The following is a 13,731-nucleotide window of genomic DNA, read 5'->3' on the forward strand; positions in this document are numbered from 1 at the left end:
TTTGGCATTCCGAAAGGTGATTCAACAAGCCCTTAACTAATTAAAAGTGGGTAAAAGGAGTCACTGAAACATAGTTTTTCTTTTTAAATCCAGCACTTAATTTTGAGGTCACTGTAGATTCTTGTACAGATTTTCCTGGTTCCTGCAGTGGTGACATAGCTGGGAAGTAGTTGTCTATGAGAGTTAACTTTTCTGAAACTGAGACCAAACACTTAAAGGAACAAAGTTTCATTCTGGCTCACAGTCTAAGGGCTCCAGGGCAGGCACAGCAGTGGGAGAGTGGAAAGTGGTCTGTTCATGCCTTGCTGCGTCAGGACACATCTCTTTCCTGGTCACTGACAAACAGCTGATGGCAGTGCAGAACTAGTGGAGTCACTAGAGTCCAAAAGAAGTCTCAGCACTGGGTTTGACTTAATAATGGAAAGAGGAACCTTCCTATTTCCCTTCTGTTGGATCAAAAATAAGATTTCTAGGAGTGAAGAGACGACTTCATGGTTAGGAACAGCAGTTGCTCTTCCAGAGGTCCTGAGTTCAATTACCAGCACCTACATGGCAGCTCATGACCCTCTTTAACTGTAGTCCCATGGGATCCAATGTCCTCTTCTGGTATGCATACATGCAGACAAAATATCCACATGTATAAAAGAAGTAGAGAGATAGATAGATGGATAGATATTTAAAAATGAGATTTCTGTCCTAGATCTTCCCAGATCAGATTCTGCCTAATTAGAGACAGAGATACATTGTACAAGGTCTCCATCCACAGCCTTTGCTACTTAGGAGCCCAGTATGACCTGCTATGGGCTTCACAGTAGATTAATGTAGGGAAGAGAGAAGGAAAAGTTCAATATCAACTAAAGACTTAGCTTTTAAAATAAATTATGGGATATAACTTGGTTGCTAGAATGCTTGGCTGGCATGCTCAAGCCCTGGGTTCCATCCTTAGCACTCCATAAACTGAGTGTGTTGGTGTGCTCCGGTAATTCAGCACTCAGGAGGCTGAGGAAGAGACAGATGTTCAAGGTCATCTTTTGCTACATAGAAAGTTCCAGGGCAGTTGGGGCCACCTGACAACATCATTGCCATCAAGACAAATTAGGAAATAATTCTGATTTATTTTTCATTTCTTTTTCTGATTCTTTTCTGTTTTTAATCAGAAAGATTGTCGCTGTTGTGTTCAGGTAAGTGAGTAATTCCTGTCCACAATGGTCAGGCAGAATAGAAATATGGGCCCTCCACTGTCTACGCAGGGAAGTTGGCTCCCATTCCTTTTGATTTTAGCATCAGGCCATGTTTCTCAAGCTGGCTCCTTGGTGGTAGGGTTGGGGACAGCAGGAGGCAAAGAAGAAAGGACTGATATGTTTCTCACGGAGGGCGCTGGCCCAGTAGGACATGAAGACTTTGGAGCTACCACCCTGGAAGCTGGGATGGGATCTAAGAGATGCAGCCGCTTCCTGTGGTTTATGCTGATTGATCGGCTTCATTGTGTCCTAGAGATTAGAGAAATAAGAGAAACACCACGTGACAATTAGCAAACAGGGGCCAGAAGAAACACATGACAGATCGGTAGATTTATGAAAAACATTGCTGACAGGCCCATTTTTCAGAGTTCAGTGTTTCACCTGCAGAATTTAAAATATAATTTAAAAAAAAAAAAAACCCTCCCAGGATTCTTCGCACTTCAGATGCTTCGCTTGAAGGATGGGATGCAAGTCAAACAAGTTCTCATTTGTACCCACATTCCTTCTGGGAGAGTTTCCTGGAACAGTTGTAGATTCCAGAACAATTTCCCTTTCCTCTACCTAACATCCCAGGGCCAAGGCCGACACAGACAGGGGCAGAGATGTGCTCAAGCAAGAGGGCTCCAGTAAGCAGCAGATCCAGGCGAGACGTGAAAATATAGTGTTTCTTAGTTTTTCTTTTAATTGTTTTCTTCCAACCTTCATCTTTTTTGTCTTTCTCCTTCGGTTCTCATTTCCTTTTCCTGTTTCTCTGGGGGGCGGGGGGGAGCAAGAGATAGCATGGTTTTTATACTCATTTGAAATACTAACACTTGGTCAGAATTCAGAATCTGTGTGGTGGGAAAGGATGCAAAACACCAAACAAGAAAGTGATCTGCCTGAGCAGATAATCTGTTCCACCTTAAAACTTGTACACCTTAAAAGCTCCTCCTCCTCCTCCTCCTCCTCCTCCTCCTCCTCCTCCCACTGTGTTTATCACTTCCGCTCTCTACCTGATTCAACTCAGTTACAAAACACTTCCCACTTCTAAGGGACACCAAGAACTATTCCCAGAGCACCAGCATGCTTTCCCACCTTTCACCACAGGAAACCGCTGCACAAACAAAACCAGTTAGAACACAACCAAGTTCCAGAACCTAAAACCTGGGTGGGGCTGCTTGGTAACACCTCAACAGACCACCAGCTGCCCAGCTGTGGGTCGCTGTGCCTCACTCACTCCCTGGCTTATCCAGGGTCAACTGTTGAATCCCTGGAGAAATTTTTGTTCATCCAGAGACCTGACTGGGTTTGGTGCTGGAGGCTTTTCAGCTTCTAATTATGGTGTTTGGAAGAGAATGGAGACAGCTTTAAAATAACGAGAATGCAGTTAAAGGAGTGGATGGTGCTGCGTGACAAAGAGAAGTGCTGGCTCTGTGTACAGTGTACATTTAGCCTGTCAGCAAACAGAGCCTTCTGCAGGTACCACAGAGATGCACGTAGGACGACGAAGCCATGAGCCCGGAGGTTCTGGTTTTTGCTTTCACAAGCAGCTGCTGAAGTTGGAATAGCAGCTTAATAGAAATTAGAGTTTATCCTTTTGAATCTCCTAGCAATTTGCCTCTGTTGGGCCCTCCGTTCATTATGATGCAGAGAAAGAAAGGCCTGCATTCCTGTTGCCTGGTCCGATTCAGCTGAAAGCCAGAAGTACAGTGAGTGTACTTCCTGGTCTTTGACCCTTCCTGGTAGCTTTTGAAAAGCGGAGTTTGTATAGAACACTAACCTCCTTCTCCACATTCACTGCCCATTAAAGTTAGTAAACCCACTCGGAGGCCAGCAGAAAACCACTTTTTAAAAAGTTCACCTCCACCCCCCCCCCCAATAGCTTAAAAACAGGGTGTCCACTTTCTCACTTCTGTCCTTAGCAAACTGAAGCACTAGCCTGTGAGACAGCTGTTAAATGTCCCAGATTGTCTCTTGTGCTTTGGCACAAAAGGGCCAGTGACATAGAGGACAGTTGTTTTAAAATCTGTAAGCTTGAACAGACCAAAGCAAGATAATATAAATGCAAGGAGAGTGGGACCCAATGAGAGTAGAGTGTGTTTCATGTGCCGACTCTGCTGTAAGACTTTAATCTATCTGCACAGAGGTCTTCCTAAGGGACCAAGTTACACACAGGCAGTCATGGAGCAGAGAGGTTAAGCAACCTGCCTACAGCTACCCAGCTAACTGGGCAGAGTGGGTTGATCTTGAGTCCAGGAAACCTGAATCCAAGCTCAGCACTAGAGGGGAGCTGGACCCTGGAGATTCATACAAGACAGTTATAAAGCAAATTCCAGGACAGAGGAAAAATATAAACAACTGATCTGTCCATTCATTTTTAAAGGTCATTTAAAGTCAGGTTCAGAATCGATGAGGTTCAATTAAAACAGATGTACACTAGAGTTTAAAGAGAGGCTACTCTACACTAGCTAGGGCCAGTAGTAACCAGAGGCCCAGAACCTGGATGCTGTGTTTAGCAGTTAAGGGAGGAAGGACAGACTCACTTGGCCACTAAGTTAGTCTATACTTCCCTAGCTTCTCCAGCTGAAGGTGGGCTGACTCTGGAGCAGTGCCTGCTGCTGAAGACTCACAGGTAGAAGTCAACCATCTCCTAAATCCTGTCAGATAAAAATACTGTCAAAACAAAAATTGCACAGCAGAACAAACTCAAAGACTCAAACCAAATTACAGGAACCTTTAGTTTCTCACCGACACCCCCCCCCCCAAACACCTGCCCTGGGGCAAAGCAAGGAAGCTAATTGGTGTGCACTGGGCTTGCCAATCAGAGGATTTTCAGGGTAAGATGGAAATCCCCTCAGGCTGTGGAAGCAGTAGGGATTCTAGGCAGTGAATAGACCCCAGAGAAATTGCTCAGGAGCAGCACAAAGAAGGGTTTCTGCTCTCTGGTCGCTGGCCTGAGCCCTTAGGCCTCCAGAGGGACTTTAGAGGGTGCGATGAACTCAATAAAAGAACTGGAGAACCCTCCTAGCCTGTTGGAATTGTAGCAGGTGCCAGTGACTCTGCTTAGGTAACTGATTATTTACTTGAGCAAAATCTGCCCTCTGTAAAAGAAACAAACAAACGAACAAACAAGCAGAACTCAAGGAGATGGGGTGGCATCAGCTCTGATGAGATCAGCCTTGAAACAAGGCACTCAGGTTGAGCCATGAGGTCTGAGCCAGGTGTGATTGCAGGGAATTGGAAACTTTGCACACACTCCACTGGACAGCTGGCACTGATAGATTTTGACATTCCCTGGTGACCAAGAACCAAGAGCTTGAGAATAGGGTTCACAGCAGAGTCAGCCCCTGGCGGGGTGGGGGGTGGAGGTGGGGGCAATGAGTACAATGAGCAAAGAGGTTCTGGAGGTTCCCTCGTGGGGCAACCAGCACACTGCAAGGCCGGAGACTGGCAGAGTTTTTGTTAGCAGCCATGGATAGAAATGAATAGTGAAGGTGAGTTAATGAGAGGGAGAGCCTCATGAGTAATATACTTACTAGTATAACTGGAGTTTCAGGTCAAAAGGCCCAGCTCCTGGAGCCCAGCGCGCTTCACTCAACTACCCAATTTAAGAGAAGAGAACCCGAGAACAGCAGAGAAGAGATTCACTCCGTGTGATGCATTCAGAAGAGACACACAAAAAGGATCCAATGGCTCCAATTCCATTTCCTTGTTTACAAAGATTATTTTTCAAGTTTTAATTGAGTGTTACTGTTAGAGTACAAAACAACAACACACCAGAACTCCTGGCTAAGAGAGTGAACTCTTTGGCTTGGGTGGGCACTGAACACGCACGCCATCTGTGCTTCAGTCATTTTGTCTAAGGGACCATCCTTAGAAGGGATGTTTAACTTCATCACCTTACTAAAGAGAGGTAGGTGGAATAGTTAGTCCTTTAATGAGATATTGTACGTTTTCTTTTCCAGAATTCCTGCCTCTAGGATAGTAGCTCACGGACTGTAGCTTGTTAAGAGTCTTAAGTCTGCTTGCTTTCTGAGTTATTTAAAAAACAACAACAAAAAACAAACAAACAAACAAAAAAACCAAAGACCATATGTGACTGTTTGTATATTCTTGGACCAGGGAGTGGCACCATCTGGAGATGTGGCCTTGTTGGAATAGGTGTGACACTGTGGGTGTGGGCTTAAGACCCTCACCCTAGTTGCCTGGAAGTCAGTCTTCCACTAGCCGCCTTTGGATGAAGACATAGAACTCTCAGCTCTGCTTGTACCATGCCTGCCTGGATACTGCCATGCTCCTGATAATGGACTGAACCTCTGACCTGTAAGCCAGCCCCAAGTAAATGTTGTTTTTTTATAAGACTTGCCTTGGTCATGGTGTCTGTTCACAGCAGTAAAACCATAACTAAGACACCATAATTTCTCCTTTTTGTCTATCTTCTTTCTAAATGCAATTTTCCTAACACTTTGGGCTCCCCACCCCACCCCCTACCTCTGGGCAACAATTTGGGCTCTCTCTCTCTCTCTCTCTCTCTCCCCTCATCCCGTCCCCCCTCCCCTCTCCCTCTCTGTCTGTCTCTCTCTCTTTCCCAGCCATACAGATGCTCACTCACCTCATCATGGTGCCACATCAACTTCAATGTCATGACTCCCCAACCCTACTTTTTACTCCTCTGGGCAGGTGCTAAAGTTTACAGTCGACCTGCCCACAAGTCTTTCTTTAAACTATAATTAAAATGTCCTTGAGCTTCTGTTTGAGAACAGTCCTAAAGCCTTTTTTTTCCTCCCCCACCCCCCACCCCCCACCCCCTGCCGAGACAGGGTTTCTCTGTGTAGTCCTGGCTGCCCTGGAACTGTAGTCCAGGCTAGACTTGAACTCAGACATCTGCCTGCCTCTGCCTCCCAAGTGCTGGGATTAAAGGCATGCGCCACCACTGCCCGGCCTAAAGCCTTCTTAATGAGACTAAGAACCCTAAGAGGGGAATCCTGAATTTCCCTGCATCAGTATGTGTATATGCTTGCAAGTGCCTGTGAAGGCCAGAGATGTATTATCTTGGATCTGAAATCATAGGCAGTTTTGAGTCTCCTAACATGGATGCTATTAACCAAACTTGGATCTTCCAGAAAAGCAGCAAGAGCTCCTAACTACTGAGCCATCTCTCCAGACCCACAAGTCTATCTTTGAGATACTTGTATGAGCTTCAGATTTAAGTAGAGACTGGGTTGGGGAAAGGGGTTTGCATGATCAAGCAGTTCTAGTGAAGGTGTTGGGTCTGGTGAATAATTGCCTCAGTTCTGGTCCTGTTAAGCAATCCTAAGAATGCTTTTGGCTTGAAGGGAAAGCTGCTTCTAATGAGATCATTATTTCTTCAGGGAATGACCTAGCCAACATAGATGACTTCCCTGATTATGGCATGACCTGGTCCTCATGGATGACTGTCCCTACACAGGGAATGCCCTGTCCTAGTTTGCTCTTCCTAGAATCCAAGGTGACTACAGATTTAGGACAATGATATTTCTGTTCCTTCAGCCTTGCAGGGAGAGGAAATCGACCAGGCAAAGGAATACTGTGAGTGATCATCCCTGTGCAGAATCAGACAGGCATCACACCCTCAGTACAAGAGACAAACATAAAAGGAAGGCAGAGATGCCAGGTACCAGGCTTTCAACCTACTTTCAGTTGCCCTCTGGGCCCACATGAAGAGTGGGTGCTGTCTAGCAAAGGCAGTATCTCACTGCCTGTTAAAGGAAAAATTGCATATGGATACCTACATGACTCTTGCTCCCTGTCTTTGCAAAAACCTTGGGTCAATAGCCAGATGGTAGGGGTTCGTCCCAGGTGCAGCACCTGTCTGATGAGTGGACCAGAGAAAGCTACCTCGCCTTCCTGAGACCATAAAGCACTTACCCAGAAGCAGCATTTACATTTTACAAACCTAAGTCCAATTCTGGGGAACAATTCTCATGATAGAATCTTTCAAGCAGGAAGTTTATTGGATGGGCTCCCGGGAACTCTATCTTTGGGGATGTGAAGATAAGGCAAGCTAAAGAGGCTCAGAGGACAAAGAGACAAAGCGTATGGTTGGTACCCAAAGCTGATGATGCAATGGCAGCACTCCTCTTCAGCAAACAGCTGGAACCTGTCTGGTTGACTAACATAGCTGCTAACTGTTCTTTGCTGCAGTATAATGGAGTCCCCCTCTTCCCATCTAACATGATGACTCACTCAAAGAAACCCATGCAAGGACAGATTGAGAGTAAACTCTAGGCCTGAGATTATCCAATAGATGTGTCTGAAAAGGACCCCCCCCCCTCCTCGTGCCAAGCAATGTAGCTATCTATACCGAGCCACATGCACAGGCTTCTGACAAAGAAAAAGACAATTAATTACCCTGTTACTAGCTACCCTGAGTGAATGGAAGAATCAAACTGCAAAGACCAGGAAGCCCCCAGGCATTCCCAGAGGGCTGTGGGGCTAAGGTGAATTCATGTAGCCTGAGTGGAGGCAAGAGACCCATGCATCAAAAAAAGATTGAGGGAGGAGTCTAGTGTCCAGAGTTACAGATGTGAAGATGTTGATATGTTAAACAATAATCCATTCGAGTGTGGGGACAACCTAACCCTTCCCTTTGGTTTCTGCTTCCTGCTTTCTTTTATGTCTAGTCAAAATCCAAATGCAAACTTGGTTCTTCTCCACTGTGTCACTTGCAGTGACAGTAAATGGTCCTTCACCACACTCTCTCGCCCTGCAGTGGAGAAATCAGAGAATAAGGAATCATACTCCTTTATCACCCCCTGTATAGAGGGGTTAAGCCCCGACTGGGTAAGGGCCTCACCCTGAGGGAGGTCTTTATCTAGAGAGGTCTTCATCAACAGAGCATGCACCCTGCAGCAGTTAGAGTAAGTGCTTTGGTCTTTAGAGGCACCATTAACAAGACCATAACCAATGAGCAGTCCTTGGTACCCATTATAGGGAACAGATTTCCAAGCATCTGTTGGCCTGGGGACAACCAAATAGAAGTCCCCTTCTTGAAACACTAAAACTTGACTTGCCAGGAGTTAAAGGATTTAGCAAGATTTCCTTACAGCAAGCAAGCTGTAACACATGCTTTTCTGAAAATCCTTGTGGTTTTGAGACAGTGTCTCCTATAGCTTGGGCTGGCCTCTAACTTACTATGATGCAAGGCCTAATCTTAAACTCCTTATCTTCCTGCCTCTGCCTCTTACTGGAGTGTGCTAACATATATTACTTGCTATTCTGAAAGTATACGTTGTAAATCACTTGTCCATTTCCCATTCTGCACCTAAATGAAATGTCACCTCCCCGCCCCCACAATCTACTTGAACAGGTAAGAGTCTTGTTTCCATTTTAAGGCTACATTGTTACTGGTGTTTATCCTCTGGAGATGGGAGAGCAAAATGATGGCTGAAAGATGAAAGATTGTTTAAGGTCACATGATTGACAGACTCAACTAAATTTAGAATTTATGAATTTGGATGTTGCCTTATAACAGTCATTTTAAGGGAGGGAAAGCCTCTGCTTGCAGTGATTTTTAAGAACTTGGGTGATTTCTTCATTTAAAGACATAAAAATGCATCCTGCCAAATCTCCTTCTTTTCCCCTTTAAATTGAAGCCATTTGAGAGAGAGACTGCGGAATTCCACCAGGTGACTTTCTAGGAGTTCCTGTCTTTGGATTTCTGAAGACACTGGTTGTAGTACTTCAAAACTACTGTGTATGTCTTAAAGTTACCGTTGGGGTATCTTGGGGGAGGATTAGCTACCTTTCAAGTTCCTAAGATTCCTGGGAACCTGATTCAGACTGCTGTGAGGGGAAACTGCCTGTGAGACAACGCAGAAAACAGAGGTGGGTGTCAAAAAACAGTGGCCATGGGTTTCCTTGTGAGATGGAGGAGTAAGGTCATGGAGCTGGAAGAACCACAGAGGGAGGCACAGCACAATGCCACTTCCTCAGCAGGCCTCCTCTGGCATCTCCTGACAAAGACGCTTCTAACTCAAGTGAGTATGACAGCTGCCTACCTCCATTTCTCTAGGAGCCATGCAAACTGTGTCAAACCACCAGTTCCCCTCCAGATTCAGCATCACTTCTGCCAATCATGTAAAAATAAAACGGGATATGAGAAAAATTTACAAATAAAAAATCTTACAGCAATTGGCAAACCCGGCAATATCTGTTTCCTGGCAACGTAATGTGTGCTCAGAGACTTGGACGTGACAGAGCACAGATCTGCACAAGAAGTCCCGGGTACTGCCCAGTGGGCCCCAAACTGGGTCATTCTACCAGCAGTGATGGGCGTTTGAAAATTGCCTGTTGGCCATTTGAAGATATTTTCATTTCTGATGGACCTGTAATCTATGAGAAATGAACTTCAATTGCTTTTTCTGCAAGTACTAAAAAGTTACTCTTACGTCTTAGAGGGCCCCGGCAAAGCACATGTCAAGGACTGGAAGGTCAGTGGGACTGAAATCACAGTTCTGAAATGAACACTTGATACTGTATATAAATTGAATGATCAGCTGGGTGATTTTAGAACTACCTGGGTGGAATTTATGTGTCTTCTGGATGAGATGATGGTTCTAGGCCAGTGGGAGTACCTGACACAGAGCACTGCAATCAGCCAGGAGGGGAGGAGAGCTGGGCGGGAGGGGGTGGGTAAGTGGCTTGACCCCCGACCTAGTCTTTTCACCCATCTCCTTCTGATTGTCCTTCAGCGTGAGTGCAGCTACTTACAGGGCAGTTGTTCCTTGCTGTGTGAGAGCAAGCTCAGGATAGCTCAGTGTTTGCTTGCTCTGTGAGAGATGGTCAAGTGCACCTTGACCTACATGTCCCTGACAGATTGGGAGATCTGAGAGCAAGCTTGACAATTTGCTGCCTTAGCTTGGAAAATCGAGTCATTACTGATTGGTGATGTCTTTCTTAAAAGATGGCTAATATTCATTCATACGCCAAATTCAGATCTTTTAATTTAGATCCTGGACTTTCAGCAAGAGATTGAGTGGAAGAAAAGTTTTACAGAGGGCAAGAAATAACTTGAGACAGAGACTGATGAAATTGTAGACGAGTGAGACAAAAATTAAAACAGTACTAATAAGGTGAGGAGAAGAGACACATGGAGGGTGGATGTGGTATAGCTGAGCTAAAGAGGAGACAAGAAGGAAAAGGGGGTTAATGAAAGAATATTTCCAAGTTTATTAAAATGTTAATATTCCAGCTCTTATAACTATCTTTCCTAAATATTCTATTTTCCTTCTCTTTTAAAATTGTTTATTTTCATATGCATTGGTGTTTTGCCTACATGTATGTCTGTGTGAGAGTATTGGATCACCTGGAACTGGAGTTACAAATAGTTGTGAGCTACTATGTGGGTAGTGGGAATTGAACCTGGGTCCTTTGGAAGAACAGCTAGTATTCTAAACTAGCTGAGCCAACTCTCCAGCCCCTCTTTATCATCAATAGTTCTTGGAGTAGGAGTAACCTATTTTCTTCTTGGCTTCTAAACTGTAATTATCCCTTATGATAAACACAACTAAAATTCTTTTAAAGATAGCATTGGGGAAAATGGAAAGTGAATGGAAGAAAGGATGAAGAAAGGCTGCTCCTTTGGTGTCTACCTACTTAGGATTCAGGACAACTAGGTGTGTGTGTGTGCTCTCCATAGATTTTCTCCAGAAGGATCTGAGTGTTATAAACAACCTTACCATTCAAATTTTCCAACTGCACACAGCTTCAGTTGTACCAGACTTGATAGATCTCCTGTGAACATGAAGAGAAGACTGACTACAGAGAACAAGTGTGTCCAGAGCACAAGACTATTTCCTGCATAAGGCCTGCTGGGGTTCCCACACATGATGTCAACTAAATTCCCACATTAACTATGTGCACCTAGTTTCTCATTGTCCATATATCATCTTCTTTGGCTAATTGCCAGTTCCCATCTGCTGCCATTCTTGGCCCCAGAAGAGGAGAAGCATGAGCTCTATGATATTTAACAAGTCATTTAACAAGGGCCAGATATGAACAGCATATCACCTTTGATGAAGACTGAGGACTCCACACATCACAGCAGAAGTTATTGAAGCATATATTAACAAGTTGTTACTTTTTCAAAACAGGCAAGGCATAGAAAGAAAAGTTCAAAAGAGGGCTATTCTGCTTTGATAGCTGAAGACTCCCAGGTGCAACTCAATGGATGCATCTGAAACAGACTCCAAAGACTTGTGGGCCATATCTTTCTTTGCACAAGCAAATTGAGATTGGTGCTCACAGTTACTTGATTTGCATCAACACAAGCTAACACTTAATTTCACTGTCTTCCTATCACACCGCCAAAAAAACCCGAGGCCTTGAAGAATCAGACTAATGTTCCCTGATCTGTAAATATATTTAGAACCATCCCTTTTATGTTTCACTCTCCAGAAAGAACACGCCACCAGGACGCTCAAGTTTGCTTTCCCAAGAACCTGCATTGCAGGAATTCCAAGCTTACCTAACCGTACCTAGCCTATGCCCCGGCTCTAGTTTGGAGCATCAAATGCATAAACAGGAACGGCAATTCTTAGACTAATAATCCATTTTGATTTCATAATCGAGAGTAATAAGATGCTTTTCTCCAGAGGCCGTGGCAACTAAAATAAAAAAACACGTTGAACAGTCAAGGAAGCCTGAATTTTGAGAAGAATCAGACCTGCAGTTCTTTTGTCTTGAGATAGCATCCAACCTTGCTTGTGTTTTCCAGGTGGCTGCAGAAGCCTCATTGGCAGGAATGTAAGAAATAGGACATGAGTTACAAATGTGCTCGGTTAAAACATTTCCTTTCTGGAGGACAAAGCTGCCTCCGCCAGAATAACAATCAATCACCTTGCTTCCACGGACAAGGGACAGAACTGCACCTTCTCATCTGTATCCAACCCTGATTCTATTCCCAGCTCCGGTGTGCAGCGCAGGGCAGCAAGAGCGTTGGATTCCCACCAACCCTGCCATTCCCCGGAGAGCCCACGCTTGCTTTTCTTAGATATGCTGTGGATTGCTACCGGCCATGGCCGGGCTTTGCGCCCCTGGGAGTAATGAACACACCACACCGTCGGATCTCAGTCTGTACATACCTTCCCCCTGAGCAATTTTAACTTTTCCCATGTCCATTAGGCCTTCCAGCCTAATCTCACTCTGCCAATTGCTCCCATGGTGAGATCATTAAGTAAATTATTTTAAGATCAAACACCCTGCAGTGACAATGGCGTCCCATGTAAGGTAAATGCTTCAAAGGCCCCCCTTTCAAATTACAGCTCTCCGGAGTTCCTCGTCGCCTCTCCTAGGGCCTACCCCGCCACTGCCTGCACCGCTTGGCTTGTTGCCCCAGGCAAAGGTAGCACTGCTAATTGGCCTCTGTAACAAAACTGACCTGTGGACAGGATAAGGCTTGTTTGGAGCTTAGAGACAAAAATTATTCAAGGTTAAAAACACATGAATGCCCCAACTACGTCACCAAGAAAGCGGACTGAATGAACGTCTTCTCCCGCCGTTACTGGTGTGAAAGAATGCGCTCCCGGCGCCCGGCCGAACAAAGGCTCCTTCAGGTAGCCGGCGCCCGCACCCTCTCTGCGGGGCTCCTCGCCATCCTCTTAAACCCCGGGCCCAGGAGCCCCATCCTCGCCGGGGTTCCAGGCCCCCTCCTGGGGAGGGCCTTTGATCTCCCGGGCTAGTGGCAGATGGGACAATTTAACTGCTTGAAACAGGTGCAGCGAGTTTGCCTGACAGGTCGGGGCTTTTATTTCTAGCACATTAGCCGGGCGCATACAAATGGGTTTTTGACAGATTCAAGCAGGTAAAATAGCGCCGAGGCTCGGCGAAAGCGCGGTCACACCTGCCGAGGTGGCACAATTGCAAAAATGCTGCATAAATTAAAGACAGGTAAAACCTCGGGGCTCCCTGCAACAGGAGGTTCTGGACTTGGGTTTTTGGGTTTTTTTTTTTTTTTGTTTTTTTTACTACTTGGAAAGGTGGTGTGTTGTGGTGGGAATGGGAGGGCATTCTCCAACGAGTAAACACCAAACCCCTTGATCTCTTTGGGCTCAAAAGAAACCAGGCTTGGTCGGGGTGGTTCCCAGCCATCCTCCTGTGGCGGTGGCTTGTCACACTTCAGTGATACTCGCCGGGACTGAGAAGGACAGGGGGAATAAAGCAAGCACCCCGCCCGGCTGCCCTGGGGCTACCCTGCAGCCCCCGCCCCTCGCTCCCCTCTTGGCATTCTTCCTCTCCAGGTGAAAGATTGGGATCTACAAATTGTGCTTAGCTAATGAAATAGCTCACCCATTGAGGAAAGTTTGGTAAATAGCAGCCTTCTAAGAGCATCCACAGAATCAGGAAAGAGGCAGGTTGCGCTAACCAGTCTTCTCCAACCAGTCTTCTTTTCTTGGGAAAAAAATATTGAAGAGGAATGTTCTTTTTCTTCTTCTAATTGGAATATATAAGTAATTTTCTTGCAGCAAAACTG

General features: G+C 45.4%; 1 long non-coding RNA gene across 1 annotated transcript; it reads right to left on the reverse strand.

Annotated features, from left to right (window-relative positions):
* Window positions 1–1,097: 1,097 nt before the first annotated feature.
* Window positions 1,098–12,861, reverse strand: LOC110324145. Its single transcript, XR_002380668.1, has 4 exons — window positions 12,640–12,861; window positions 12,099–12,295; window positions 10,940–10,994; window positions 1,098–1,490 (listed from the first exon to the last, which is right to left on the reverse strand). It is a non-coding gene; the product is annotated as an uncharacterized LOC110324145 (long non-coding RNA).
* Between the last annotated feature and the right edge of the window lie 870 nt (window positions 12,862–13,731).

Source organism: Mus pahari, chromosome 7, assembly GCF_900095145.1.
Source record: "Mus pahari chromosome 7, PAHARI_EIJ_v1.1, whole genome shotgun sequence".
Classification (NCBI taxonomy): Eukaryota; Metazoa; Chordata; class Mammalia; order Rodentia; family Muridae; genus Mus; species Mus pahari.